General features: G+C 39.9%; 1 protein-coding gene across 8 annotated transcripts in view; it reads right to left on the minus strand.

The window, feature by feature from the left end:
- Window positions 1–27,712, minus strand: part of NRIP1 (nuclear receptor interacting protein 1) — a 73,448-nt gene that overhangs the window by 16,032 nt on the left and 29,704 nt on the right. For 4 of the 8 annotated variants that reach the window (XM_068180634.1, XM_068180636.1, XM_068180637.1 and 1 more), the window contains exon 3: window positions 6,901–6,949. The exons of the other annotated variants lie outside the window; for them this stretch is intronic. The gene's annotated coding sequence lies outside the window, so the exon portion shown is untranslated. The remainder of the gene's footprint in view (window positions 1–6,900; window positions 6,950–27,712) is intronic. 8 annotated transcript variants of the gene reach the window in all.

A 27,712-nucleotide genomic window follows, 5' to 3' on the forward strand; every position in this document is an offset into this window, starting at 1 on the left:
TTTGCTAATGGTAAGGAATGAGGAAGAACAGACATTCAACTTAGGAACACCACCTGTGAAGGAAGCAAGTATTTGACACCTAAACCTGTCCCATTAGTCACTGCTCAATGGTGTAATGCTGCTGAAAACAAAAAGGGCAGAAACTAAAAGATCATGCAGAGAAGTTACACCCTCACCGCACATCCATTAAGGACAGGGATCCAGAAATAGCATGTATCACTGAATCCCAACTAAAGTGGGAAAGGGTGTTGATCCAAGCTCAGAAACACAGTGAGCAGAAAGGCTTTTGGTTAATTGAGTCTTCTTAGTCAAGAGACCAAGAGCAAAAAACATACAAAAATCTATTCAAAGACTTGTTTTCAGAACAGAGGAGGACAATATACAACAGAATGGACAGAGGACGCACCTTTCCAGTGTTTGGTAAACCACTGGCCTATAAATAAGCAATTAAAAGGAAACTCAAACAGATTTCCATTCCCTCTGACACCTACAAAACCAAATCACTGATTATGCATTTAACTCTACATCAACTCTCCAGGAATGAAGTGTGATTAATATACACTGAAGAAATCAATGTCCTCTCCTGGGCAATGCTTTTGAGTTATGATCAATGCATGCAGATAATGTATTTCCACACAACTCTGACCTCCTGCTTGTTAGAGGGATCTAAAGATACAGGCATTTACTGATAGCAGCACTCTAAAACAGTGTATTTCTTGGAATAACTATGTTAGGTGGTTTGGCATATGTTAAGTCACTTTATGTTATTTTAACCAAGAATGGGTTTCAGATGTCAGAGTGCAACAAAGGACTAAAAAGTAATGCAATAAAAAGCATTTTATTGACAGTAATAGCTGTGTTTCACTTGGGACAAAGCATGGTTATGAATGAAAGCCACTTTGTAGACTTCTCAACAGAATAGATTTCAGCTAGCTGAACACAAATACACAGGAATTCCAGGCAAGGTGAAATACAGGATCACAGTCACATAGCATTCAGCTATATGTAAAACCCCCCATAAATCCATGTTAGAGTCCCTGATGATTTGTGATCAAATCACTACACTACAGCTAGAGGAGACAGTACAGCTTCTGTTGTAATAGGAGATTTCAGCTTATTGTGGATGATGTTTACAAAGGTTCTTGTGGACATTGAAAAGGCTCATATACCTACATTTAAATGGGAAAGGAAAAATCTCCATTAGCAAGATGGTCTCTACTAGCTCAGTTCAAATTTAAAAATTATGGGGTTTTTTTTCTCTCCAAAACAGCAATAAAGCCAAGCAAAATTGAAGATAAAATGTAAGAACCAGCTTTAGTAAAACCTTGGGAGAAAGGGCTCATAACATCCTGCAAAGACAAAAGGACAAAGAGTCCTTATCATGATGCCAGAGTTAATCTAAAAACATTCACAACATAAATCCCTAAGTAAAATATTAAAAGGACTTGAAGTCATATAGATGTATACAGAGGCGATCATCTGACCGTCACACATAAAGAACAGGACCTCACCTCTAGTCATCAATCAAATAAGAACAATTAAAATACAAACTTAATTCAAAACCAGGGAAAATAACATTTACTGCCACAAAGGTATAGCAAAACCAATGGATAGTGGGTAAGGGAAGGTGTTTATCCCTCACTGTAAGGACATACTCTTCTAAATAATTTCTCAAAATTTATGCTGATAATGGTGCCATGCATATTAAGAAGATAATATGCCATCAAACATTTGTGGAATGGAAACATTTTGTATCAGTTTTTAATGAGTTCTTCATGGAGAAAACAACTGCAATAGCAAAAAAAAAAAAGTTACTTATTATTGCTTGTAACTGTCAAGTTGAAACAGGTGCTTATGCCAAATTAAAAATTATAAAACAAAGTAACATAGATGTGTGACTGATTTTCTGAAGAAAGCATGTGATTTCCTACATAAAAGAACATTACCCCAGAAATAAAAGACCTGTTAAAAATAAATCTATTACTCCATACCTGCACATAAGTATTAGCTAATTTGGGACCCTATTTCACAATACCCATGAAATCAACAAAGTCACTAAGGCTTTATGAACCCATATACCCAAAGTGCCAGTGTTACACCAACCAACTCTGCTGCCCTGTTTGCTCATGTTTAAAATAAGAGCTATGCTCAAGAATCTGCTGAGTGCACATAGCACAAAGTTCCTACCAGGCAAGCCAGACTGAGGATCTTGTCAAAGTCCAAAGAAACCCCAACGATCCTGCCAAGCATCTGTTTTTGCAGTTCTCCCTCTGGGAGCAGGGATTAGAAGTGGCATGAGGCAAGACAAAGAGCAGGGACTACTTTCACTGCTGAACCTCACTCAATGCCAAACAAAAGCAGAGGCACTGGTGAGATGCTTGAAGAGAAAAGCCAACCTCCAGGCAGAAGGTTCATGCTGAATTTACAAGAGTTTATTGGTGAGCTAAAGTTGTCTTTGTAAGAACCATCTCCCAAGAACAACAACTACAAAGTCAATGTCTTCAAACCCACTGAAATCTTAAAAGATGACTGAAAATTTAACTGACCCAAATATTTTAATTTTTATATTTTACTAAGATATTCTGTGAAGCTGGAGTATAAATTCTATTAAACTGAACTTAGTTTGTCCATCCCTAAAATAGATTTGACATACAAACACAAACACAAGGTCAAGGTCACAGATCAGCAAGAAAGATTACAAAGAGGACTGATGTAAGAGCTGGCATTTGATCAAATCTTCTGGATATATCTTTTTTTTAGTACGCTTACCAGAAATACCACTACACTTCATTTTCTTCACATTGGTCATTACATGTTTTAAGTATTCCCTACATTTAAGAGCAGCTGCTCTGTCCTTATTTTGATAAGAGCTATTAGGCAGCACAGCAAATAAACTAAGGAAAAGCTCTTATGTTAAATGAAAAAAGACACTTTTTGCCATCCTTTTCACTCTATTCAGCCATTGCTAATATGCATTAAGTTACAAATCTAAAAGGAAAACCCACTCAAACGCATAGCAAGACCAGTGCTACAGAATTAGGACCTCAGGTTTTAACTTGCAGCAGTTCAAGACACTTATCATATATAACAATTGTATATTTGGATGTGCACTTCCAAGCACAACACTTGCTTATTCATCCTAATTATCTGTGTGCACAGCATATATTTCTCAATTAACAAAAAAACCTCAAGGTCTGTGCAGAACACAATCAAACTAACCTCTTCTGTAATCAGGACAACATTTACCTCCTAGAAAGCCTCTCTAATGCTGAACGCTGAGTAAGTGAGCAGATTAAACACAGTAGCAACAGTTGAAAGACTCATTAAAACTCAGCTGCTGAAAATAGTCAGCAATGAAAGTCATTTACTGATCTAGCCATCCATCCACGCACTGATACATTCTCAAAGCTTTAAACACATGCAGGAGAGTACTTAGCTTACAGGTCACATCTACCACATGAACCCTTCTGGTGCCTAAACACGAGGAAGAGGTGTCTTGGCTGACACAATGGCATTCAAAGCTGCACTGCTACCACAAAGTTTAGATGCTTATTGTAATAGGCAGTAATTTAAAGAATAGTGTGGCTTGTACTCCTAATTCTTAACCCCCACTTTCAACACCAGCACTGCTCCGATGTTAGTCTAGACGTGAGTGGGAGCAATTTATATTTAGACAGAGAGATATGTCTATAACTAGGACTGACTATGTTAATATTAAAGCTTTTACTGGAACCCATTTGGGGTGACCTGCATAGCTCACTAGTTAGTGGGCATCTTGGACATTGCTAGTAAAACCCTCATGCCATCACATACCCTCCTGCATCTTGTTTCAGCTATTTAACATTTGTTTACTGATTTTCCTCCATTTTTGTGGAGGTAGTACAATTGCAGCTTTCTACCTGTATGACTGAGTTGTCTCAGCTACTGATGAAAAGGCCTCAGATGAAAAAAAAATGGTTTAAAAACTTGTCTCCTTTTTGAAAATATCCTTCACAAGAATTAGGTTGTCACCCTTTTAAGCTAATAGTATTGCCTGAACTACTAGGGCCAGATACTAATCACTCCTGAAGCCTGGGATGCCAGCTTCTCAGCACTGTGGTATAGGTGCTTTTAACTCTGATAGTGATTCATCAGACCTTAAAACAGTCACTGGTTTAAGATCAAATCGATTTAAGTTGTAGACCCCAGGGCAATACAATTCCGCTCTTCCTTAGCTCCCCTTTAGTAAACGCTTTCAGCAAAATAGGAGAAAAGGGAAGGTTGGTTACTTTTTTTTTCCAAGTGGAATTTCTATCCTTCCCGCTTTGTGAAAAACTGATAAAGCTTCCCACTGCATTGAAGAGTTAGAAAGAGAAAAATAAAAGAAAGTAAATCAGGCAATGATTACAACAAACCAACAATAGTTCCTTCCACATCCACAAATCAGCAGCTTACTCTGAGAACCAAGCAGGCATGAAAATGTGTATATAGGACATTTCACAACTAAAAACATTTTAGGAAACACATCAGCTTATTAGCAGTACAGCTGCCCAACATGTGAAACTCTACAGCAAATTTATTTGGAGTCACATAGCTTTTTTAAGTTTACAAACACATGAAAAAGCCTTTGCTTTAACTGAGCTGCATTACAGTGAGTAACTGTTCATTCAGTGTCATGGCAAATCTTCTCTCAAGCTTATACTATAAAAACCTTCTTTAATCTTCACAACCAAACCTTTGATAAAACAAGTCAGCAGCCATTGTGAGTTTGGGGTTTTTCCTTTTAAATACAAGCTCACACTCTTTACACACATAACCTACAGAAGCAAGAGGTTTCTGCTTATTCTGAACTTTTGATTAAATCCCCCACTTATCGAGCAGCAGGGATGTGCAGGCTGCTGTCAGTAGCCAGTGGTGGTTTTGGCTGTGACATCACGTAGAACATATCTGCAATCCAGTTCTTATCCATTCCTCTTTGGAGAGCTGGAACAGGCATCTTTCCACACAGTGATCCAAATGTCAAGCACTTCGAGGGTGCTGTCTTTTAAAAGGGGGTAATGACAAACAGGAGCAAACAAACAGCCAATACAGCAACAACCAAAAATATGACAGCTAGCAAAAAGCATTTCTGGTCAACTCAGTAGTCAAAAACAGTCCACAACAATGGATTATGTTGAATGACTGGATGGCTATCAATCCCCAATACTGTAAAGGTAAAATTTTTACTTATTTTTTATAAAAAGTATTGTTTATGGTTATATTTACATGTGTGAAATGTCAAGTAAGTTTCTAAAAATCTTAAAACACCATATTGATGAACAGTGCAGTGGTAAGTTCTTGAACTTTGTACTTCCTTTTTGCTTACTTATTTTCCGTGACATAAGTACACCTATGAATTTTAACGGGACAATAAAATAATGGCAAGGTTATGCACACATAGATATGTTCATGAGGAAGGTGTCAAAATTATTCAAAAAATATTAAAGTTACAGATATATGCATAGGACAGAGGGGTATCTGCCATGCTAAAACCCAGTAACACATCACCAGTTTAAGCATCATGACTACTAAAAGCAAACTAGTTAACATTTAAAGTTTCAGTGTTCTTCTATCATGCAGGACACAGCATAGCATTTCCAAGATGTGCAACATCAGTTATTCCATGGTTCCCTTTCCTCAAGTTCTTTAACAGACAGCAACCATTGCAGGTGGTTTGGTTTCCCACATGCTGGAAGTCTGATATTGATTCATCATCAAATAAAATTTGTAACAATGAAAGGCAGTGGGAGGTAGGTGGTGAACTTCTCTCTGCAAATCTTGTCTCAGCCTTTTGGGAAATATCTCAGAATTACAGTTTTAATCTATTCACTTAATAACTACTGAAAGAATGTCGTGAGAGTGGGGGAAGCTGTCATAACAAAAGACCTAAAAGTCAGTAATCTAACAAATAAACAGGTGAAATTGCACCAAAGTAGCTCAAGCCACGTATGATATATACTAAGTCATTATCTGAGAGTTATTATTTTAACCACAACTCTATCAATTCAGCTGATCAGATATGGATTATTTCCAGTTTACCCTGCCATAGCAGAGATTTGGACATGGCTGACAGGTCACAACCCATGTTCTTTGTGTTATAGAAAACCATCTTTCCTTGATGTAACTGGAAGAGTCATTTCCCAGCTCAATGTAATATAAGTAATGCCAGTGTTTTCTAAATCAATATGTAGTAAGGCCTTGTCAATAATCTGAAGGTAAGTTTCCCTGACTGCCTACATTATTACTAAAGCACATTTTTTTGGTTTCTTCTCTTTTTCACTTTATACATAATCTTGCTAAAGGAGGATGGTTTCGTTCAAATTCTGTTGCTCAATTTCATCAGTGAGTGAGACCAAAAGAACTCAAACACATTAATGTGATTTCATTCAACAGCAGTTAAGACTTGTGAGTACCTGCAGAATCTTACAGAATCATAAACAACTACCAAATACCAAATAAATGCTGAAGCAAATCGTATTGGAAAGGGAGGTACAAGCCAAAGAGGGCCACAATGGAATACCAGAGGGAAAAAACGCCATAAAAAACCCACAACCCAAAACATTTTCTCAAAATGCTCTTAAAAGCATACAATTTCAAATCCATTTGTTGGGAAAAAGCCAGAAGTGCTGGTGGGCAGGTGAACATGTCTTCAGCCTCTCAGGAAACTTAGCAGATTGTTACCTCAGCACTCTCATTAGCAATGTCAGGAGAATGAGATCAGGACTATACAGGGATATGAAATGAATCATCTTCTGACTGGGAATTCCTGAGAGGGATAAGGACCAAAGCTAGTGTGAATGAGACAAAGTTACCACTCCGTGTCCGGGGTGAGAAAAAAATACAGGTTAATAAACTTTTCAAGTTCAGGGCAGAAACTCATACCTTTCAAATGTCAGTGCAGGATCTTTGTGGATCTGGTTTTCACTCCTCCCTGCCAAAAATAAATACATTATAATCAGGATGTAGAAACTTCTGGTGGAAAATAATTATATTTTTACAGTAACAGGAAAGTAATTTTGTTAATTCAGTATCAGCTCACAAAAGGGAGCCTGTCTTATTTCTTAACAGGGTATGAACAGACTAATATAAAGTTTTCCCCAAAAGCTGGTTATATTTGTGGGTTGATTTGTGAGAGTATCAGAACTTGACAAATGAAACTGAGCTGAGCAAGCTGGTAAAGGTAACCTACCAGGAGAGATTGGATAGCTCTCCTTGCATGGTTAATACTACCCACATTGTAAAAATAGCTGTCATCAGAAGATTATCTTTATTCTAACACTATCCATTTATTCCCACTATCCATTTACCCACCATGACAAAAAAAAAAAAAAAAAAAAAAAAAAAAAAAAAAAAAAAAGCCCCAAACAAACAACCAGAAAGAAACCAGGAACACACAACACACCCATGGCACTGCATTCTGCTTCTCTAGAATCATACTCATTTTCTCCTACTCTCATCATTACCCTCATTCAATCTTCTCTCAGCTCCCTACTTCCACAACCCACACTTGTGTACATTAATGACATCCAAAGACCATTCCACACTACACAAAACACAGCTATTATTTTAATCTTTCCCCTGAAGATACTCTGTTCATATAACCCTTTATTTCAACTTTTCAATTGTTTTTCTCTTGCTCTAGATAAGGTTTAGAATTTCTCATCTGAATTCTATGAACATTAATAACTTCCATTTCTATCCACATAACCTAACCACTTATTGTGTCCTTTTTCCTTACCCTTTTGTTTCCACAAACACTTGTTTCTACTATAATACTCAGGCATCTCTCACACAGGAAATTTCATTACGCTTCTGCACTGCTCCCCAGGCGAAGATCATCTACACTCTGGAGGCTACTTCTTCCTCTCCTCCAGCAGTAAATTACCAGAGCAAAAATTAATCCAAATCCACCAAAATACCTCCTGCAAGACCACAAGCCAAAACACAAATGATATATGTTGCTTGCCCTTCCTCACAGACTTGTTTGTTCCCTTTTCCTCATCATAGTCTATATGAAGTTTAAAATAAATACATCTGCACCTGTGAGATGCTGACAAGTTCAGCTGGACAGCAATTAAATGAAGCCCTAGAGCAACACTGGCCTCCAAAATAAGTATGTTTTCTCTTCCTCTTACAGAAGAAAAAAAATGCATTTATTGGTTTTGCAATACAACAATACGTGCTGGTGTAATAACAGTTTTAACCCAATACCTTTCTTCTACTATATATGATTGGAAGGGAAATAAAGAATGATATACCCTAAAAGATCAACAGAACACAATGACTAATGATAGGAAGAAAAGGGTACAAAAGGCCTAAAATAGAATGTGGAAGGGCTAAAATACAGCATCAAAGGGCTCCCCTTCTCTTCAGCTGCTACTTGTAAAAAGTCCAGTGAAAGCTCTTTCACTTCTCCAGCTGGTACAATGACAATATCCCTACCCTGATGGAGTCTGCTTTCACTTCAGAAGGCACAGATGCAAGAAAGATCAGAAAGTGAAAAAATATTGCTCCTCGGAAAGAAAGGAGATACTTCTTTTCAGAGAGACTGTAACTATTTACTCACTTTGAATCATGACCACATTAATGACAAGAATGAGGAAACTTTGAGGAGCAAGGTGAAGGCTGAGGGAGCACCTGTTCCAGGGACTGGCTAAGCATAAACCCAGACCTCCTCCAATGAAACCAAGGAAGCTTTCTGTGTCCCAGCTGCCTTCATGAAATAACCTTCTCAGCCCAAACAGCAGACTTAATAGTGTAAGTTTCCATTTTTTTGAACATAACTTCTCCATGTCAAACCAGAGTGGTTTGATTTACTGGGTCTATGTCTGAATTCTGTTTTACTGCAAATAAAACGTAACCCTTGCTTCCAAAGTCGCCTCGTATCTCTATTAAATCATGTAAACCAGAGCTTGCTTGTAGCACTTTGGAAGGTGAACAGTTTGACTGACCAAGAATAACCTACCAGGATGCAAATTCCACTTGCCTTCTTTATATGCTGCCGGGTTCATGAGAGTAAGTCTGTCTGTGCTTGACATTTAGCATAATTACTACTGTAAAATGTTTTATATTCCTGTAAATTCGGACTACTACCCCCAAGTGCTTACAAACTGAGATGAGATGCAGAGATAACAAAGCAGAAAGGAAAGATGTAGGGAAAAAGTAAGTATAAAAGAGGAAGAGAGTATCAATGCCAGGAAAGATTGTGAGACTGTTCAAGCTGCCTGACCAGCATGGAGTCCTAAACTGTAAAAAATGACAAGCAGAAACAGGTTAAGGTAGGATACTGCACACTGTAAAACATAATAATCAATTTGCCTCACTAAAATATAAAGCCAGAGGTGAAATTCTAGGTAGCATGGGTCCTAAAAAAACAGCTGTATTTCTCTACCATGTTGTAGGAAGCATTTCCACTGAACTGCAGTAAACTTTGTCACAATGCATATGCATGGCAAGTCCAGAATTTTCATGGGTTTAGACTGTTTTTACGGTGATTTTGACCAAAGGAACAAGAGGAAGGACTGGAACCTCTAAAACATCTTGACTCTAATCTGTTGCTGAAAAACAGGTGGGATGGAAAGAAGGAGAAAAACCAGTAAATTACTGCGTATCCATCACCACTCAAGACCAAAAGCTCCACTTCTATGGGAGCATTTGGGGTAAGATTCCAAAACAAAAATTAACAGACTTTAAACCATTCTTACAATTCCCTTCCACATGTAAAATATAAAGCATGCACTTTATGCAACTTATTTTTGCCAGCTGCTTGTTAAGACATGAATGATTCAAGAACACAGAGTAACAACAAGTTCATTTTTGCTAATATATCTGAAAACATTTTTCTTGTGGTTTTCCACAAATTCTTGTATTTCACTTCAGTTACTTGAAGCAAGTGTATATTTTTCAAGAGCAAGCATGATCCATGTTCCTCACAAATAATAATCAAAGGAAAGCTAACAGTCTTCCTAATGCACATCCAGAAAACCCAGACAACTTGATAGGGATATGTATGCATAATCTTTGCCACTGCAGGTACTAAAATCTCCCTTGTTTAACATTTCTTTTTGTATAATTGGCATATTTGAGCATGAGCTTAATTTTTGCACAGTAAAGCTCATCCCACCATTTTTAATTTCAAAATGGCTTGCACTCCATCACGACTAGCTCAATGCTACAAAAACCTTTGACAGCACAACCTCATAGATCTTGGAGAACAGAAGAAATTTTTGTAGGAGCAGGGAACTGTTGGTAAGATACTTCTTCCACTGCTGACTGTACTCTGTCAGCCGTAACTATGTGCAAGTGTCCACACTTGCAAATTACACGAAACATGCATCTGAACTACCCTTCCATGAAATTATTTTCTCTGGTAAAATGACAGTCACAGGTAGAAAAGCTGAGAAGAAGAAAATGTTCGAAACTGACCAAGCATCAGGGGCTTTTTTGATGAAACATACAACCACAATTTAAAAACTTAATAATAATACCAATAAAAAAATAATCTTAATGTACTCCACCACCAAGCTGCAGAGTATAAGCAACATCCTAAGTACAGAAAGGACTTTCCATTCACTACGTGAATCTGGAATTAAAATCCCAAACTATTTTGGATTTGCGTGAACTACAGAATTAAATTACATATTGCTTATACATAAACTGAGGTCATTAAAAAACCCCACTCACAAGCAAACTAACAAGTAAGAGGCATTTCAGCTACCAAAGACCTGTTTCAATCTGACATCTAAATATCTGATGTTAGATGGCTGCTGCTATTTACAGACTGATCATAGTAATTTCACACCTCCGTTGTTCACCAGGACCTCTCATTACATGCACTGTGTGGGTCTAAACCATGTTGGAGGCTACTGGGTACTGCCAAAATTGCAAGAAAAAAGAGATTCCTTCTTGGAACAAAACAGAACATTTTAGGAACATCCATGAACATATCACAGCAGCGCTTTGGAATATTGCTACTCTACTCAAGAGGAACAGCGAAGACAGGAGAAGATTAAGCAGCCTGGCCAGTAGCACATTAACTCCATATCCATAGCAAATAAAGAAAGATTTTCTGAATTTCAGCTGAGTTACAAGATATTCTCTAAACAGTTTGTGGGTGTTTTGATTTTTGGGCGTTTTCCCCCTACTACTGAAACCAAACAACAGTTGGGTACCTTAAACTAAAGGAGCAGGAATTGCACACTACAGTAAATGCCTTTCTCTTCCAAAATGAGACAAATTACTGGCATTCCCATCACCCTCAGGTGGAGATGTAGGTCAGTCAAATGCAATAATATGGGTGGTTCCACTCTACCTGCTGAAACAACATTCTCTCCAATGAAACATCATGTCAGTACTGAACTAAAGTATCAGAACTGAAGTAAACATGAATGATGGTATTATGATCAAAAATGTAATTCCACCAACTTTCCCTATTTCTCAGGGATCTAACATGAGGAAGCAGTCCTAATAAACTGGGCAAGAACTATTACATGGACTGGAGCTGCAAAAGCCACTGCACAGCAGCTCTTCTGATCCACTGATCACTTTCAGTCTCTTTCCTAACCAAGTACAATAAAGTCCTTTCAATCCTGAAGCAAGGGTCTCTCTCACAGCCAAGTATGTCTGCACACATATCTAAGCACTTCCTGCCCAAACAGATCCATTTTTAATTCCTTGCTTTAGAAAGCTGTTAAAACCTGGCTTTTGCCAGTCTAATTCAGCTGCAATACACTCACAGCTCAGATGGACCAGAACACAGGGTGTGTATTCATCCCTGGTTCCACCAGTGAAAAGGCAGAACTGCAGCAGCCTGTGCCAGCAGCAGTGAAAGAACCGATGCTGCAGCAGCAAGTGAATCCAGACAGACAGCTTTTTTTGTGCTGAACTGCTCAGTGGTGCCCAGCCTCTGGAATCCTGTATTACTCCAAGCCTGACTGAGCCTCCTCTGCAAGTGTCCTAAGTAACTAGAACTAAGCCTGCAAAAACGAGTGTACTCCCCCCCAGTCATCCATATTAGCATTTTTGCCCCAATGAGTTTGGACAAACTCAAATTCTAGCTTCAAAAGCTGGAAGTTTCCAAACTGACCAAACTCAGTCAGTAACTTATACTGGCTCCTATACCTACTCATTTGTAGAACTCACAGATACCTGCCTCACTCTTCTCTTTGCCAGAGTGAGAGAAAATGGATCAAGCAGTTGCCAGTGGCTCAAGCATCTAAGTCTGGGAGGAGGGGAGGCATCTCAAATCCTCTAATTGCTAATAGTCAGTGCCACCTATGGTTGATGCTGCAGAAACAAAGATCCAAAGAAAGAAAAAACAAGGGTTTTGGAACTTTTAACAAGGTTTTATAAATGGCTTCAGGAAAACAGGTTAGACAAAAAAACTATGAATAATTTTCATCTATTTTAGATCATTTACCACTGCTGCACTAGGTAAGGTGCTAGTATCAAAAGCAGGTCTAAATTCTTTATATGATTTTACAACAAAAATATCTTTAAAACACACTGAAAGTTTGAAGTGCAGCTTTCTATTTTCTTATCACACTTGTCTTCTAAAGTAAAATTCATCTAGTTTTTATTAACAGCTCCATTTCAACCAATCAACCTGGCTCTGTTGCTGCAGATGCTTTGCCCAGTGGTCAGGAAAAAGATGCCAGAGAGTATTTCATCACGCCTTACAAAATCCTCCCCCATCACCCCAACAAACTATCAGCAACAGACTGCATTTTCTGGGAAAGTTAACCAACACAATAGACACAATAATTCCCTCCAGAGATTTCGCAGCAGTCTCAGTTCAGTACACAAGGCCATTAATTACACAACTGCCTTTAGCATTAGCAGGATTCTGGTAGTGACAGCACTGGTTGAGTTAAGGCTGCCTTCAGTATCTGCACCGAAAATCTATCTACTTGAAGTTATGTAACACCTCCACTTCCTCTCTTCTTTATTATGGCAGAGCATGGTAACAGAAAGAAAAGGAGCGGAGATGGGGAACAAGCATTTTGCAATCTCAAGCAGGGCACAGCTACCCTTCAAAAACAGATGTAATCTGGAATTCACCTCTAAAATCTGCTTAAACTGATAATAACACTCAAGCACCAACTCTTACTTAAAACTTAGATTAAGTCTTTCCAGGGGAAAACCTATGTAATACAGGTAACCAATGCTGGAATCAACTGCATACTTCCATTATAAGCAAGAATTGTTTTTAAAAGCTGATTTATTTGGTTGGTGTTTGGTTTTGAGTTTTCTTCCTCATTTGGTGCCTTCTCCATCACCCTACCCACAATACAGCAGTCTACCCCAGGCCAAATTGTATTCCAAAATTCTCATCAAGATTCTAATGTCATCAGTCACGCTCAATCAGTAAAGTCTGCAGCAGAAGTTTTAATTCAGCAAACATCCTTCTACTTTCCATTAAAAAAAACCCACCAAAAAAAAAAAAAAAAAAAAAGAAAAGAAAAAAACCACCAAAAACCTAGGAAAAATCACAGGCTACTCAAGCTGATATATTCCACGGCACTAAGAAAATCAAGACAAAATGAAAAATAGCACATCATCAGTCCTCTTTTAACTATGATCTGAAAAGTCTACCTCATATCTCTAATGATACGCTGAGAATTGACAAAAAACAAAATGAAACAAAATCCCCACAATTCTCAGAACTGGCTCTTCTCAACACAGGAATTATAATAAGTCCAAGGCAGTCACAGCAATTTTGACTGGTAAAATGTTTTCAAGGACTTGGATTTAATCACATGTCATTTTCTTTTCCTCTGATCATTTATTTAAAGTCATAGGTTGAATTATTTATGAACAAAAGTTAATTGCACTGAAATGCAGTATTGCCCTGTATTTATCTAACACCTTCTTCAGAACTCAACCTCCTGTCACCAACTGGTTAAAATCTACAAAAAACGAATACAGGATTTGAGATAAGAATTAACCATTTCTATAGAATTACTGAAATGCCCTTAAATATGGTTAAATATGATGAAGTCCCTGGATCCCCCCATCTGCTGTGTAAATTGTGCAACTGTTCTTACCAACTTTTGGTTTTGTTACAACATGTGTTTGTGTTAAAAAAAAGTAATTTAGGGGAATGATAACTTATTCACAAAATACTTGGTTTGAATAAGGAAGTTCTGACTTATTAGTTGCAACTGAAGTCATATTTGAGTCCAAGCAGTCACATCACAGAGCCTCCCAAACTGGGGTTCTTCAAAAATTTTCTTAGCTGTCAAGGGATCTCAAAGATCAATAACTTGCATGTATAAGGCTGCACCGACACTCTCTGCAAGGTATAAAATGGAAGCTCAAAGGTACACTCATAAATATACCCCACATCTATAAAGTGTTAATCTTAAATCAGCAAGGCCGTATGACAGAAGTAACTATTACAGTGCATGACTGCTGCTCAGGACTTCATTTCCTTAAAGGAACTCATTTACTTGTCACCTGCCAGGACAAAGAGCAGAGAGAGGATTTCACAAATACCTCTGTGGCTTGTGCGTGGTGATAACACCAGGAAAGATAGATTTTCATTTTCTCATCAAGTTATTAGATTAGGTTTACACGCAGATTTAAATGCCCAGGAGGAGTCTGCCACCTGTCCTAAACTTAATTAGTTAGGAATGTCTGCATGACAAGAGCAGATAGTTCAGATGTTTTGGAGTGACCACAAGCAAACATCCAAATAATCGGCAACAAAATTTCAGTGATGCCAAGAACGAACCACTAAGCACACAGCCCTCTGTGAAACAGCCTGAATTTTATTAATGGACTGCTTCATACTTCCCACGCAACTGACATCAGCTGAGCATCCATAAAACCACAGAATCAACTATGTAAAGTCTACAGCTGGGTTAAGGAAACAAAGAGCCTTAGATTTCCCATTAAAACAGAAGTGCATATTTACACATCACTAAGGGGGGGTTGGTGAGTGTGTGTGTGTGAGATATGAAGACTCAAATCCTCTAAGACTTTTCCTCAGCTTTGTTCTTGTGCTGGTTATCACAGCAGCACATCTAAGATTTGCAGGTTTTTGTACCTCCCCTAACCCCCTCACATACCCCCACCCTGCGTCACATGCAGGACCATCACAGCAGACTAATAACTAGGAAAAAACAACACATTTTCATTTAAAGAGGCAAACACATCCATTTTCAAGTATATTTCACATTAATCATCTTGCAAAAAGCTAAACCCAAAGCCCCTTAAAACATTAATTAGAATTTTATCTGTGTAGGTACGTAGCAGCTACTGACACTGATGTGAGGAACTGAATAGAATACAGAGAATTCAGTTAATCATCTCCTTACGTTGCCATTGGCGCATACATTTGTCTCATTAGCAGGGGCTACTTAGTTCGCTGTAGTAAACAAAGCTGCCGATACGACAGCCTCGCACACTTTTCATTCATTCACATATTTTTCCTTCCTTAGACTTCTAGCATGTGCCATAGAAGCGCCGAATGTTAAACATTCCTGGAGTGTCACAATATGTAATACAATAAAACAGATTACAACCATACCTTTCTTTCACAGCAGTGGTGCCAAGCACAGGTACACTGTAGCAATCAATTTGTTCTGCAGACAGTAAGGCTTTCATAGAATACTAATGCAAAATCTCTTTTCTTTCTCCTTCGACTTGACTCCCCAGTGCCTGGGTCCCGACCAATACAAGGAGGAGGGCAGAATGTCTTCTGCTGAGATAACCACAACTACTAATCAAGTATACGTGTACAAGGGCACAGGATTAAACGTCCACCAGGCTTGACTCGGGCACCGAGAGCAGCTCAACACATGCACAGCAAGGTCAGAATTAAACACACACACACGCACGCGCATCTACTTGAGTGAACTAATTTATCACACTTTACCACTGACGGCTTTTTACCTCAGGGGAGTAAAATTACATCCTGGTGAACTGACGAGGCTCAGACACAACAGTTTCCCACAACAAATCAGATCTCTCGGAGAAGGGAACCGGCTCAGAGGTGAATGCTCCTCTCCCACTCCGGTTTCTCCAACTCCACGCACAGCGCGCCGTGTTCGTGCATGTGTCCGTGTGTGTGTGTGCACACGGGTGTGACACTCACCACCAGGCATTGGCTAAACCAGAACCACAGCGCCAAAGTTCAAAAACAGGCACTAACTCCCTTCGAGAGAGTTCTCTTTCTGATTATATTTATCTTTACCTCTTAACATAATCAATCTATCAAGTCTAATTACTCCAGAAGAAAGCATTTTATTATTGTCTAACATAGCAAATGTCAAACAAGCTGTTCATTTACCTTGAAGTTTATTAGCATAGAAATGCAACATGAAGATGCTCTCAAAACATTGTCACTTGTATTCACAACATTTTCAAAAACCCACTTAGCAGCTTTTTATTGCCTGACATAGTTGGATACTGTCCTGGTTCTTAAAATAGGTAGGGCATTATCTTAACTGTATCGCCCTTGAGCTGTTATAATTAAGACTTTTTCTTTAAACATCCAATTTATATTTAACTTTTCTCTTTGGTTCTCTTTAAATAAAGACTTTTCCCACTTTCCACTCAGCTGTACATATGCGGATGCATGTGTTTTCATAGAGGTTCACATATGTGCCTTTCAAGGAGTAAAAAGTGAAACACTGAAATTTCGAAGCACAGATTTTTTTTTCCCCCTTCAAGTTCTGCCCTGTCATGCATCCTTCCTGGCATTTTCCTTCCAGTACAACCAGATGTGCATTTTACCAAAAAACATCAAGATGAAGCCTAGAAATTATCATCGGTGGGGTTTTAACAACACTGCTGTTGCACAGGATCTGAATTGAGAAGAAAACACTGCACAAATGCTCCCCAAAATAATGCCTGCCCCTTTACCTAGGACAAATTAGCAAAATATTTTTGAAATATCAGTGGCTTTGCAGAGACACCAGCAAAACAGCAGCGTTAATCAATACTGATGAGTTTGTCCTTGACATAGTGACCGTGTCATCGGGCTATTGTCATGTGATATCATGTCATTTCCCCACCTGGCTCATGACCTTGTCCTTTAAATGACCCAAAGCTTCCCTCAAGTAGCAGGAGGCCCCTCCCCGCTGCCTCAGCAAGGTCGAACGGGTCAGCGTGTCCTCATCTATAATCCACCACCATTTGTCAGCAGGGAGGCTGGAGGAGGCAGGCTTGCTACAAGGGGAGAATGCCCAATTAGGCAGCTGTCACACAAAGCATAGGCTGCAAAATTATCCCCTGTCAAAAGAAAGAGCAGCTGCGGGTGCCAATTACAGCAACCTTTCAACCCTTTAGGTACTGGAAACTACACAGAAGTAAATGAAGTACAATTAGTGATAACAAATCGATGAATTAGGACAGTAAATTAGAAATTACTAGCAGGTGAGCTTAGGTCTCCCATAATATTAAGGGCACAGCACACCCCAGGCAAGGGCAGGAATATACAGATTTCACAGAGCACATGAGTTTTGTCTTATCCGTGCCTTCCTTGTGTGGAGACTGTTTCCCTCTTTTTCTTCTCACAAGCCTCGCCTGAGCCAGATGGTGCAGGAAAGGGGAAAAAGAAGCAACCCAAAGAAGAAAGAAGTTGTAGCACCCTATGTTCCCTCTTTATCCTGGAAAATGCAATTTCCTCCTTTCTCAGGAGGTCCTCAGAGGCAGCACAATCTCTTTCTAGTAAGCACACTACATCTGACATTTACTGCACTGCAAGTTCCAGCTGAATAAGGTTTACCTGGAAAAAACCCCAACAAAACAGGAATAAAAACAACCAGAAAAAAATAAATCCCCCAGTAAATTTTATGTCAGTTACTCTTGAAACACTTAAATCTGAGTTAAGTGCTAGACTTTTGATGACAGGAGAAGACTAATTTCTGCACATTTCAGTTCTCAGACAAATCATGCAGTGACATCTCTGAACATATACAGAGCCCAAACTCTGGAAGCAAAGTTTCGACTCCATGATTTTTCTTCTGCCTTTTTCCCCTTAGTGAACAACTCACAAGTGGTTTTTTACCCTCACTGTTTTATTAAGCAGACAAGCTGGAAAGTTACTGTGTGCTGGCACCAAAAGGCAGGTCCTTCAGTCTACAGTAAATCCAGCTTCGCCTCTGGTGCATCAGGTCAATCCTTTTAACAGGAGAATGCTACCCGTGGATACCTGGGGCTCTGCATGCCCAAGACAACCACAGAAGGGTGGTCACCTTACCAGCCCCTGGCATTTACAGAATAAGCAGCTTAGAAAAAATAAGGAACAGAAAAATAGGAGGATAGGATTAAAATTATGAATAATTAACATACAGCCACATGAAACCATGGCTGAGACAGTGGTACCAACACCTTTGTATTTAGGTGCTTTGACTCAAAGTGACAAGTAAATTTGAAGAACAAGATTCAAATGCACCTCCTCTTCCCAGACAACTCACAGTCATTTCAAACTAAACGAAATTGCCATTTCTTGTCAAATCTCTTCTTTCATTTCTCATTCCCTAATCCCAAAATCCACCTTTAATATGGTCTTATGCCTTGCAACCATGCTGAACAATGAGGACAGGAGTCCAGATTCCTCCCAGAGGCAGCTCTGAATAATACCTGTATTCTTGCACTGTATTTCATACATGTACTCACACACGCATACATATATTAATGCTAATACATTCATCAAAATATGAGACAGAGCAGAAATTAGACCACTGATCTCCAACAAGCAATTTCCTATAGCTATCTCTTGATCTCTAGACAGTGAGTTTTCCACTGTTTATTAAGAAAAAAATCTTGCTGTCATAACTCTGATAAGAGACAGGATAATAAAACACTAACTATAAATAATGCAAAAAATGCTCATTTAACAGCAGTTGCAATAATGGTCATCCAGTTTGACATTTCCTTTTGAGTAGCATATGGAAACCATATAGTACTGAAAGAGTTAATGTGTTTAGAATTCAGTTTCCATCATACTTGGGTGACTATCTCTTTAAATAATTTAAATCCTCTCCATCAACTACAAAGCTGTTTTGAAGCCATTTAGCTTTGTTCTTTACATGTGTTCTAATTAAGAAATGACCTTGTCATCACACACACCAGAAATCCTGGATTATTTCCTGCAGCAAAAATCTACAACGCCAAAAAAAAAAAAAAGACAAAAAGAAAAAAAAATATATACTTCTTCCTTTAGTGAGGAACTGAGGAAGTTGTTGGTTGGCTGAATGCTGAAGCAGTTTCACCGCATAATTTCTCTGTGTGTATGTTGTTGAATGTCACAGGGCGGGTTACTGTGACCTTGAGCTGCATCAGCAGCACAGCAAGGATCGAGATGCCTGCAGGCGCCCTTGTACTGGATTTGCAAGACAAAAACCTTCAAACTGGCTGAAGGACATCTTAAATCTCTTCAAAGGTTTTCCCGAACTAATCTGGGCTGCTCTTAGCCGGATCTGTGCCAGTGTGAGAGGCAAAATTAAAAACAAGGTCTTTGACAGGATGTTGTCTCCTCTTAACCCTTCCCGCGCCGGCGGCAGCACCGCGGCCGCGCTGGGAACGCACCGAGGGAGGCTCAACCCGCAGCAATTCTTTCATAACCCAGTTATGTAAGGCACCAGCTACTCGGAGCGGGGCTCTTGCTCCCGCCCAGCACCCAGGCGGCTCCCCCGCACCGGCAGCCCACCCCTCGCCTCCCCCGCTGCTGGAAATGCCCAGCATTTCCCCAGCACTCTGCGGGGACAGAGCCAGCTCGCCGCAGGCAGAGGGGAGCTCAGTGCCTCCGCTGCCCCACAAATATCCCGGGAAAAAAGACGCTTCTTCCAGGTGGAAGCAGTAGCACCCATCACAGCATGATGTGCATGCTAAGGCCAGGCAGGTGAGGAGGAGGAGGGTCAGGAACATGCAGAGGGTTGCTGTGGCAGGCATCAGACATGTTTTATGAGAAGGAATTAAAAAGTGACCACTTCTCGTCCTAACCTGTGATTTCCTTCTCAGTCATCCCAAGCCAAGCAGGAAGCAGAGCAGAGGGGATTAACATGTGACAGGACTACCGAGAGTTGGAGAGCATGACTGTACTCACAGGGGAAACAAAAACAAATAAACCAATTCCCAGCCTGCCTGTGACTGCTCATCATCCCACAGAGTGACACAGAGGCAGAGATAACCTCCAGGAAAGGCCCTAGGAACACATGGTTACTCCATGAAACCACAAGTTAACCCAATGGATTTAGCAGCTTTATTGAAATACAGCTATGGGCACACTGAAGGGATGGGTGCTTCCGTCAGAAGTGTATTTGCACACCGAATCGCCAACTCCACCTCCAGTAAAATCTTGCCAAGTAGGAGAATGCTTAGTTAGAAAGCAACATGGATCCCCATATCCCAATGTGGAAAGAAGGGCATCACCAGGTTCCCCCCATCTGTTTGAGTGGTGGTATGTTAATGGTCAGATTACACTGTCAATTTCTACAAGGGGAAAAAAATAAATACAAATGGGTTAAAAAAAACCTCAGCTTAATCAAAAGGAGCCAGCATCACACTTCAGATCTATCTTTTACTGTTTCTAGGATATGCACCAGGCAAGTCCTTGAGGAGAAAAAGGAGTCACTCGTACCAGCAGAGGGTGTAGTGATTCTTCTCTGCTTGAGCACGGAAGGCTTCCTTCAGTCTGGTTTTGTACAGTCATTTTCTAGGCACTGTAGTCTGTTACACGGTAACAAAACACATTTAAGTTTACTGAAGAAGGACACAGCTTCGGCAGTTATGTCACAACTGCTATAACACTACCCTTCACCTACCACTAAAATAGATTCACTCCCTCGCTCCCAAGAACCACAGCTCTTCTCACAAAACACCCTCCTGGTTAGAAGGCTTTAACAATTTTAAGCATTAGTTTTCAGTAACATCAGTGACGGTGCCTCCTGCATCAGCAGTGGAGGAACTTGCGCCATACAGGTGCTTTTCCATAGGCCTAAGGTTTCCAAGGCATTTGCTGCACCTGGACAGAAGGCCACGGTGTTCCCACGGCACCTGGTTGTCGGAAGAACCCCTGTGATTACTAAGAGCAGTCTCAGGGACTGCTCTGCCACAGCGGCCACCGCATCTCTTCCCCCAGGGAAGCAGGAGGCTGGGGGTGGCACACACCTCATGTGCCTTCTCCAACACATCACAGACCCTGGCAAATGGAGACTGACCAGACGCACACATGGGTTATTCACTGATCTTCCTGCACAAAGGTGTTCTTTTTGCAGCCTTTCAGTGATGGGATGCCATACAGGCAGTCAATTGTGGGGAGTTAAAAAAAATTAAAAAAAAAAAAGAAAAAGTTTAGCCACTTAGTCTATTACACAATAATTGCAGTACTGCATTCTATGCTGTGCTTCTTAGAAAGCTTCCCAGTTCACCCCAATTACCAGGAAGAGGGATTAGAAGAGACCAGTAGAAGTAGCTCCCATGTTACATGTTAGCCTAGTAGAAAACACTAAAATTAATTTTCATGGTATGGCCATGCAACATCTGTCATTTCTTAAGCTTCTCCAACGTGTAACAAGACAAAAATACATTATGATTTTTCCAAACACCAAGTATTGTGAAAACCCCCAAAACAAAAACAGAGAACTCCTATTGCAATGTTCCAGCTGAGCAGGGTGACTCAAAGATGCAACAAAAGCTTTCAAACCACACAGTCATTGCTGCCAAGTATGGGACACGTTGTGTGGCCCTGCCAAAACTAGAAGCCAAAAGCCAAAAATACAAATTAGCAGCTTTCTTCCAGGGCCACAACAGTTCAGTAAAAACTTTCCAAATCAGGCCATCCCTAGGAGGTTCAGACAGAAACAGTGAGTGCAGTTACACAGCACGCCCATCCACTCAAACCACAGCCACCGTGACAATGTCACATCTGTGGAGCTGGACAGTCACTTGTTTCTACCCGTCCGATGAAAGTGATCTTTGTGGCTGCAATTTCTCATGCATGGCAAGCTGCAGAGAGTAAGGCTGTTCCTGGCCTGCTCCTACCACAGGGATACTCACAGGAGTACACACAAGCTCTATCCATGCAGGACAGGACGAGCATTTTACAGACCACCCAAATACAGGTTTCCCACTCAATCTCTGCCATTTTCTGTTGATTCTGAATACACAACATTCATATTCTTTAAACTTAAGACATATTTGTACACAGTGTACCTCAGTGCAGCAGAAAAAAAAAAAGAAGGGATAAAGATGGCAGAAGTTAATATAATGTATTCTCTTTCCAGTTGGACACCATTATTAAATAAAAAATATCTGCTAAGGATGCTACTGACAAAACCATTCTCCTGGAACCATACATCCCATCAGCATTTGTAGAAACAGTTGAAAAATCATTTTGTGACTGACCACGTCTCCCGACATTTCTGGCCTAACTTCCCAGCAGCACCCAAAGAAGTCCCTGGTCTACCAGAAAAATGAAAATTAACACTACTATGAAACATTAGATATATGCTTTGTAAGAAGCTTTATCACTAGTGTGTTAGTTTAAAGTATGCTCGATATAGCTGGCCTTCTTACACTAGTACGCAATAACTGACTTATACTAGTATAAAATAAATTAATATTGTAATTACTACCTGACAGTAACAGGTAAGAGCAAGAAGTACTGATTAATGTATAATTAAGTCATCAAGTACTGTGATCCTTTCCATATTCTCCATTTGGAGAGCACCTACAGGAGGGCCACAAGGATCGTAAAGGGTCTGGAGGGGAAGCCACACGGGGACTGGCTGAGAGCACTTGGTCTGCTCAGCCTGGAGAAGAAGAGACTGGGGGGAGACCTCATTTTGGTCTTCAACATCCTCACAAGGGGAAGTGGAGAGGCAGACATGGATCTCTTCCCTCTGGTGACCAGTGACAGGACCTGAGTAAATGGCCTGAAATTGGACTGTGTCAGGGGAGGTTTAGGTTGGATGTCAGGAAGAGTTTTTTCACCCAGAGGGTGGCTGGGCACTGGAACAGGCTCCCCAGGGAAGTGGTCACAGCACCGACCCTGACAGAGCTCAAGAAGCCTTTGGACAAGACACATATAGAACTGCATCCAGCTCTAGGATCCCAGCACAGGAAGGACATGGAGCTGTTGGAGCCACTCCACAAGAGGCCACCAAGGTGATCAGAGGGATGGAACAGCTCTGCTACAAGGAAAGACAGAGAACTGGGATTGTTCAGCCTGGAACAGAGGAGCTTTGGGGTGACCTAATTGCAGCCTTCCAGAACCTGAAGGGAGCCCACAGGAAAGATGCAGAGAGATTATTTACAAGGGTTTGGAGTGACAGGACAACAAGAATGGCTTCAAACTGACAGAAAATACATTTAGACAGAATATTAGGAAGAAACTCTTTACTGATGAGGATGGTGAGGCACTGGAACAGATTTCCCTGAGTTCTGGATACCACACCCCCAGATTGTTCAAGGCCAGGCTGGATGGGGCTCTGAGCAACCTTGTATAGTGGAAGGTGTCCCTGGCTCATGGCAAGGGGTTGGAACCAGATTATCTTTGGGGTCCCTTGCAGCTCAGGCCATTCTATCATCCTATGGTACAAATGAAATAACCTTTTTCTGCTGAGATCTCAACTAACACACAGGCATCTTCCACAACTTGCTAGTAAAGCCCAGTGTTTAATTTAGGTCTCCCACTGACTCAAATTCTCACCGCAGCAATCTTCTGTAGATGTTCTGTCAAAAACAGTAACTCCCAAACTTGGCACATCTTTTAAAAAAGTGGATCTCAAAAAAACAAGGCTGATGACACACTCAGACAGCAGCAATCACTTTTGGGGTGTTTATTTCCTGCTTCAATCATCTCAGATACTGAGATGATTAAGGACATTATCAATACTTCATGCTACATACACTCACAAATACATTTTATTCTTATATTTAACTTGTGTCCTGATTGTTAATTACATGAGCATTTGCAGAAGAATAAGGACTGTATCAGTGTTTAACATTGTATTTTGCTGATTCAGGATCCTGAACTTTAATGCAGGTTTTTCTCATTGCTGTGCCAGTTTATTTTATTCAGTACAAAGCCACCAACAACCTTTGAGTTCTTCTGCTCAAGGTCATTTTTAACATTCACAAGCACAGCTTTTTGGCTGTCTGCAGAGCACAGGTTTTTTTTGTTGTTTTTTTTTTAAGTGGATTTCAGAGCAAAGTGATGTCTGGAAACATCTTTAAATAGTAAAAAACATCCTTTAAAGTTGCCTTAATCAGTTGCCTGTTAATAATTCTACTTGGCTACCTTTAATACCATAGGCTTTAATTTCGTCTCCATCTCTGCACCCACCCATATCTGGAAGGTATAAACATGATATAAAATCAGTTTCAACTCCTGCAATCTCAACGTCTAAGCTACACCTCCCACTCTTAGCCTTTGAAGGCATCCAGTACACAGTCAGGTCCTTGAGCTCCTTCCCCTGTTCTGCCAGACACAACATTTTCTAAATTTGCACATAAAAGGGGGGTAAGGGTGGGGAGCTACCTACATTCAACAATAATTTGCAATATTAAAAAAAAATCCAGAAGTTTGTTTATATTAGGTTTTATAAAGTTAAACACAATTCCCTATTCTTCAGTCATCTTCTTTCATCACCCCAGCTAAACTCCTTAAGCTTCTGTATCACTTCCTCCTTCTTATAATTAAGGATGTGGGATTGAAGGGGGTAATATAAAGAAGCACTTATTTTATTTACACTTCTGACTGTGCTGTATTAAATATTATTAGTATTTCATCAGCGCCTGACTGATAAAGAAACATCAAAAGCCTAGGAAACGAAGACTACAGTATGTTTTGGGTTTGTTTGTTTTTTTTTTTTTTAACATATATATCAGTCTCTGTATCATCACTGAAGGGCTGCATTGCCAAAGTTCATCTTCAAATACTCTTGTTTAAATACTCGTTGTTTTGTCTGTGCAAATCTCAGTACAAAGCAAGAAGCAGCATACTGATTACAGAAAATACAGCTAGCCATGAGAATTGAAACGATGGAAGTGTCTGGCAGGCAGGCATGTTTTGTATACACTGTACCTCCACATGCGTGCATCTACATTAGACATGCACACTTCAGTGGTACTCCAGGCCACTGAGAAGAGAAGCTGACAACCAGAGAAGCCCAACAGAAGAGTGAATTACACTTGTAGGTTTCCAGCAATGATCACACTGTAATACTGTATCCACGTGTCCAGCAAAATAGCTGAAGCCAAGAGCAGCCAGCAGCGATTCCTGGTTAAATGTATTTACGTACTCAGCTGCCAACAGCACTTGCTTCTCCAAAACAGGCTTCATTAATTCCTAAGTCGTGCAGTGGCTCAGACTCCCTGTCTCTCCAGCTAGCAAGTGTCAGAAACCCACCCACCACAAGTGTTCTCCTGCTATTTTGTTACTTCACCTTACAACAGTCTCAATATAGAATTACAGGTGTTTTGTATTATACTCAATCCAGATATTCCCACTTTACTGCACACATCTAAATTTGCAATGTATTAGCCTCTTTTTTTAGCCTGAGAAATCCAAATGGTTATCAATCTCTAATACCTTTGTAAGATTCAGACCTCTTGACTACTTCTTAGCATAGAACACGAAAGTGGTATCAAATCTCACATTAAAGTTAATAGAAACTTAAGTAGAAGAAAGTGAGATTTATCCTGTTCCTAGTCAAGCCATAAGCTTAAGTAACGACCACTTCTTCATTTACTTAGGAACCAATAGTTTTAAAATACGTAACAATACAAATAACAAAAAGTAATGGAAAGAAAGCTCCTAGGCAGTTATCCTGAACTGCTCTCCCTTTCTCAGAAACACTAGATGGATCCTTTTAGAAACTAAGCCTCTGATCTGTCTTGTAGCAAACATAACCCCTCGGCCAAAACACAATGCCTCCATAAAACTAATACACAACAGCTCCATACTCTCAGCAGTTTTTCTAACTACAGTAGGTCTTGCCAAACTACTGGCTTAGGAAAGCAGAGAGCACACTAAAATTGTTCTGCTTTTTCAGAAGACACATTAGGTTTCCTTTTAGTGCGTACCACAAAACGTAAGTCCAGTCTCTCAAGGTGTGCAATGGTTCATTCAAGTTTGTCTAATTCTTACTATTTTGCCAATAGTACAGTTGTTACCACCACCACCACCCCGAGGCTGGCTGATCTAAAGAATCAGAAATATTAAGCTTTCACAACTTTTTTAAATGCATCCAGAGATTTCAAAACATTTACAAAACCCCTGTCACTTTTCAATTATTTTCATTTACGGATGACTAACAGTATGTCTGTGCCAAACAAAGACATAAAATACATTCTTCAAGAGGTATGAATCTACATAAAAACACAGATTCACCAAATTAAAATACTGGGAGAACAACTATTTACCTCAAAACCAAAAAGCAACTTAATTTGTCAGCTTTCCAAACTTTCATGAACTTCACAGAAATGGTCTGAGTTATTAGAAATGTACATAACCTATATAATCATAAAAACCAGCATTTTTCCATTGTTTTATCTTTCCTGACATACAAGTGAACCACCTGAGAAACCACGGACAAGAAGAAGTGCAGCGTTGGGAGAAGGCAAACTGAGTACTAATTGGAAAAAGAGGAAGATGGAACGTTACTACTCTAAATATAACTTACATAATTTATAAAATAGTTGTATAGATAAATATCAAATGTCCTCCTAGAGGTTGTCTTAACTTTCTGTGGTTAATGGATTAGCCATAATAGGGGGAGAATTGACAAAACTCTAAACCTTTCCTCCTTGCTACGTTTATGTGTTGGTACAAACAAACATCAAACAAAGCATCAACAACAAATTACTGTCCACAGAAAAAAATAAAAGGACCCAGTTCATTTGCTCACAAGAGCAAAATAAACATCACAGTACTCTCCAAAAGCATAACATGACCAACAAAAACAACTGTACATAGGGTTCACCTACACAGATGGCTCTATGTTGTGTATCCCCCACATCACCCAAAGGATCTCCCAGGCTCATGAGGCAGCCTTCTCCTCTCATCTGTTACACTGATAATTGGCATCCAAAGAACAGAAAATAAATGTATATGGGAAGAACCTCACAGAAAATTTCCTTCCCTTAATTCTCTTATGTATGCAGTCGACAGCAGGAACATTTTGGCAGTGGAATATTCATGTTCACTACCACCTGACATCAAGGTTCATTTCTCTGTGAAAGAGTCTCCAAAGAATAATAAAATAAAAGCCTGAACACTTGCAAGAAGCATATAATAATGTAAAGAAGCAGTAAAGATTACTCCTGCCCTAAGCAAAGGGAATAAATAGACAATCATGGAAAAGAAACTACTAAGACCTTTCAAAAGCCTGCTACTCAAGGACACAGGAATAGCCTGGTCTTTCAACATAACAACCATCAACATCTAATGTATGTCTTCCAAGGCAATCTGGAGTCATACAAATTCATATAAACCTTTTTTTCTGCAATCCAAACCGGAATGCTCAAGCTGCAGCCTGCTGGCCAGCTCCAATCCACTGCAAGAACTCATCTGGCCAGCTGCCCACTCCTTACTGTCCTCCCCAATGGCTAATTAGATATAGGAAGGAAACAGGAAGGGGGTAAGGGAATTACCCTCACATCTGATTTCCCACCGCTATGTTTCACAAGGGCCTGCAGCCTCTGCTCTGTCAAAAAACACGGCAGAAATTACCACGTG

The sequence above is a fragment of the Anomalospiza imberbis genome, chromosome 2, assembly GCF_031753505.1.
Source record: "Anomalospiza imberbis isolate Cuckoo-Finch-1a 21T00152 chromosome 2, ASM3175350v1, whole genome shotgun sequence".
Lineage (NCBI taxonomy): Eukaryota > Metazoa > Chordata > Aves > Passeriformes > Viduidae > Anomalospiza > Anomalospiza imberbis.